We start from the raw sequence: 4,701 nt of genomic DNA, 5'->3' as shown, positions 1-4,701 counted from the left end.
CCCTATATTACTGTTTGTGCTGTTTTGTAGAATGTAACACATCTTAATTTGTCCTCCTTGTTTTCCTCATTGATATTTGATTGTCCCACTAAAATGTAAGCTCCATGAGAACAGGGTCCTGGCCTGTCCAGCTCATGTTTCCCAGAACTTAGCACAGTTCCTAGCTTGCGGAAGCCATTCAATAAATGTTTGTTGCAAGGAGAAAGGGAGAGGGAGAAAAGAAGGGAGGAAGCAGGCTTTGTGGCTTGACATTTTTAAGACGGCACATGGGAATCGAGAAAGGGTTGATGCACAGGATTTCCCTGGTAGTCTAATGGTTAAGACTCTACCCTCCCAATGCAGGGGGCCTGGGTTCAATCCCCGGTCAGGGAACTAGATTCCCATCCCCCATTCAACAACAACTAAGACCCAGTGCAGCCAAATAAAAAAAAAGGGGGAATGGGGCTGCTGCTAAGGATGGGAAAGCAAGGGGATGCGGGCATCCTACAAATGGCTGCTTAGGGACCAGTCTGTCTATTCCCTTCCCAGAAGCTTTAGAATTGGCCTAGCTGGGTCTCCTGGACATCCTCTCAGAGCTATTCATTTCTTCAACTCCTGGAAACCTGCCTTCCACCTGGTTAGCTGGAAAAGCAGCTACCCAGCTAACCAGGGGTGTGGTAGAGAGAAAAGGAAAGAAGAAGCTCTTACAACCTTGCCCAGATCACACCCTGTGCTACTCAATGGAGGAGCGGCATCCACTGCGAGGGCTTCCATTCTCTCAACTAAGGACTCAAAGCAGTGCTACCGCTCAGCTGCCTGCAGGCAATAGAGCGAATTGGAGCAAATGGGTGTCCAGAGACATGAGTAGTTGCTGTGATCTCATTGAGTACAGTCTTGATTTCTTAGCCTTCTGGTTTTTCTAACAACCTGAAATCTAGACTTTTAAATAAAATCACCTAATTAGCAAGTATTGGCAAGCAATTCAACTTTAAAAAAAAGATTCTATGGAGACAAAATTTCCCCCCAAAGATGTCTATGACCAGAAAAAAGTGTTAGTCACTCAGTCTTGTCCAACTCTTTGCGACCCCATGGACTGTATCCCGGCAGGCTCCTCTGTCCTTGGGATTTCCCAGGCAAAAATACTGGAGTGGGTAGCCATTCGCTTCTCCAGAGGTCACCCTAATTCTCAGTCTCTGATGCAATGCAATTCCTGTTTGCCCTTAAGAATCTGAAACTTCTTAACAGTATGGATGGCAACAAAGCAGGACTCTGGGCTATAAACTCATGCAGGTAAACTGAACCCAAAAAAGGGCAAGGAACGGGCGAAACACCCATGGTTAGGTCAAACAAACCAAGAACATCTTCTCCCCCTGCCCCAACCTGGTTGCTAGCTGAGATAATGTACATTCGATCTGCTGTATTTTTACCCAAGTCCTCTCCAAATATTTGCAAGAAGTGTGAGGCTCAAGGCGAAGGGAAAGCACAGCAGTCCTGTTGCCTTTGTGTGTGTGTCTTTGCGTGTGTGTGTGTGTGCACACTCAGTTGTGTTCAACTCTTTGCGACCCTATGGATTGTAGCCCACCAGGCTTCTCTGTCCATGGGAATGCTTCAGGCAAGAATTCTAGAGTGCATTGACATTTCCTACTCCAGGGGGATCTTCCCAACCCAGGGATCAAACCCAAGTCTCTTGCGTCTCCTGCACTGGCAGGCCCATTGCCTTTACCTTTGGTCAAACCAGGAACTAGTCTTCCAGTAACCTCCTCCCAGACGCTTACACCACCTCCCCCAATCACCCAAAGGCCCTGATCTTCCTCCCAGAGGAGGGATAAATATTAGCTGGGGCTCCAGCCTGGGCTTTGCCAAGCTCTCTAAGTCTTGTTTCCCCTTCTCTAGGGCTGGGTCATACCCCAACTTTGTACAGATTAGAGAAATCTGCTTTTCCTTGAGTGCAGCCCTGAGCACGGAAAGACTGGACTTCAGAGCCTCTTAGTTCTTCAGTTAGGTGCCCTTGTTCAGTAAGCATCCTGCACAACCAGACGTGGCCACCCTAAGCAGTCTCTTTCTCATAGGTCTATTGTGAGAATTAAATGTGATTTTGTGTGACTATGCTTAACACAATTATTTGGTAATTAACTCAACATGTCATTCTTTTCTCTTGAGTTTTTTACATACTCTTCCACAGACTTTTGTAAACCCGAAACCAATGCAGCTTTTAGGGTCCTGGACATAATATTAGGTAGTGTGGAGACAGAGAATTAGCTACCATTATTAAATAGTGAGAAACATTTCCTTTTCAATTCTCTCATCTTCTAGAAAGATTCAGTATTTGACATTCCCAACACTTGCTACAGGGGACAACAGAGGACAAGATGGCTAGATGGCATCACCGACTCAATAGACATGAGTTTGAGCAAGCTCTGGGAGATGGTGAAGGACAGGGAAGCCTGGTGTGCTGCAGTCCATGGGTCGCAAGTCAGACACGAAAGAGGAACTGGAAAACAACACTTGCTAATACACACACACACACACATACACACAGCTGGACCTCTAGAAGTCATTCCCAAGCAAGCAATCATGGCTAAAATGTATTAACATTGCTTGGTTTTACTTGTGTTTATCTTTTACAATTTACTTCTATGGTAAGTGATAGCCACTTTTCCATTTACAGTAGTAATATCAAGTTTTCTTTCTAAAAACATGTATTTAAATATTTAACTTGAGTCAACAAAAGGAAAAATATTAAGCAAATAATAGTAGAGGTGGTAGTGAGGGCTTGAAGTTTGGGGGGACAAGATCCAACACAATTCCAAACAAGGCCAAATCTTGACTTTTTTTGCTTGTAAACCAAAAACTCTCAACTTTCCCAGTATGAAGTTGGAAGAGAATGATGGTGGTGGGGTGATTAATGCAAAAGTCTAATGTCCAAAGAACCTCCACTCCACTGTGTCTAGAATGAGGGCTTCACACTCTTCTGAATTTCCAGCAAGGAGTATGTCCGGTTCCGTCTTAGCTCATTTCAGAGTTTGTGCTCTTGGAGATCCTGACGTTCAGAAACCACCTCTTGGAGAGGCGAGCCTGGGACCTGGTCCTGAGCTTTGCAGACCTTCTCGGGAAAAGGCAAGCAGAAAGACTGGTCCTCCAGGTAGGCTGAGAGCCAAGGGCCTGAGCGCAACCTTCCCTGACCAAGCGCGGCCACTGCGCGCGGCAAGATTAACGAGGAGCGAGCCGGGTATCGTACACAATGCGGCTGTGTTTGATCCCGCGACGTGTCGCTCGGAATCGCAAACAATTTATTGCCATTAGACGCTGTTGTCAGGCACTAATTTCCTGGTGGCGCTCCATCGCAGGCCTCAAAACAACAGGGGAGGGAGGTCCGAGGCCCCTAGGCTGGGGGCGCCTAAAGAACCGTCGCGAGCCAGGCGGGGGTTCCCATAACGAGGCTTTAATGAGAGGAGAGCAGACAGCCTTTGAGGAGGAGCCCAAGGAGGCGGCGGCCCGCCCGGGCCCTAGCCGAGGTCACTTCCTTCCCCGGGCCCTGAGCACCGTGAACCCGCTGAGGGCCAGCTGAGGCCATCAGGCCAGGTGCCCACTGCGGTCACCCTTGGGCCCGCGACACCCTCGCCGGCTCCGAACTGCGGCAGGAAACGCAGCATCTCCACGCAACAATGCAAACGTGCTCATTACCATCTCGTCAATATGCATGAAGAAAATACGCTAGGCTGGCCGAGCCCCATCACCCAGCTCTGGCCTCGGCATCTAATAAAGCGACATACTCATCTCCCAAGATGGATGAGAAGGGGGCGCCGCCGGCAAGGCAGATCCACGGGGGGAGGGGACGAATGCTGGAGAGGAAGAGCAGAGAAAATACACGCAGAGGACGTGAGAGACAGACCAAGAAATCGACGAAGGAAATAGATTAGGATGAACGAGAGGGACGGGAAAAAAGAAAAGAAAGAACGAGAAATGAGGAAGAGGGGGAGAGACGCAGAGTCACAAAGGGGAAAAAAGAGACACGAATTAAGGGAAGAGCGAAGGAGCACAATTGAGAAAAGTGAACTGAAAAGTGGTCCAGACGGGGGAGAAAAAGATAACAGCGAATGGGGGAATTGAGGGACGAGAAGTAAAATCAATGACCCAGAAATCGAATATATACAAAGTGGAAAAGACAGACAGAGGGAAAAACAAAAGAGGGGAAGGGAGTGAAACTGCTCGAATCAGGTGGAAAAGATGATCCTGGAGAGGTAAAGAGAGAGATCACTCGCGTTGGGGCCAGGTTTCCAATCCTGGCAGCTCTGGGTGCTGCTGCGCATCACGGCTGCTTGGAGACCCAGGGGCTCGGGCCATTTCCGGGGGTGACGGGCCATTTCGGGGGGCGCCAGGGCGGCTTGGGGAAGCGAGGGGCCCGCCGCCGGCCGGCCTCGCGCCTCTCCTTGGGCAGCCCTGCCAGCTCCGAGTGCCCGGGCCTGGCTGGGGGCCCACCCCTCCCGTAGCGGCCAGTCGCTGGCCCGGCCCTTCGGGGAGCCTCTCCCTCGCCGAAAACAAAGTTGGCAAACTTTCTCCCAAAGTTTCCCAGTCGCTTCTCTGGGCCCAGAGAAGGGGTCCGAGGCCCTGAGAACAGGCGGCAAGAGGCAGTCCGTTCCTGGGCGGCCCGGAAGGCCGCGCCCCACGCCTCCAGGGAGGCTGGGGTCTGGACTCATAGCATGATACAAACCCCTCCCGGTG

The 4,701-nt window shown here is 50.1% G+C and overlaps 1 non-coding gene across 1 annotated transcript; it reads left to right on the top strand.

Moving 5' to 3' along the window:
- The first annotated feature begins 299 nt into the window (after positions 1-299).
- TRNAG-CCC (transfer RNA glycine (anticodon CCC)) lies at positions 300-372 on the top strand. Its single transcript has one exon. It is a non-coding gene; the product is annotated as a tRNA-Gly (tRNA).
- Positions 373-4,701: the final 4,329 nt, after the last annotated feature.

This window comes from Budorcas taxicolor, chromosome 18, assembly GCF_023091745.1.
Source record: "Budorcas taxicolor isolate Tak-1 chromosome 18, Takin1.1, whole genome shotgun sequence".
Classification (NCBI taxonomy): domain Eukaryota; kingdom Metazoa; phylum Chordata; class Mammalia; order Artiodactyla; family Bovidae; genus Budorcas; species Budorcas taxicolor.
The sequence above is the reverse complement of the archived record's forward strand: the minus strand, read 5'-3'. Positions and strand labels throughout refer to the sequence as shown.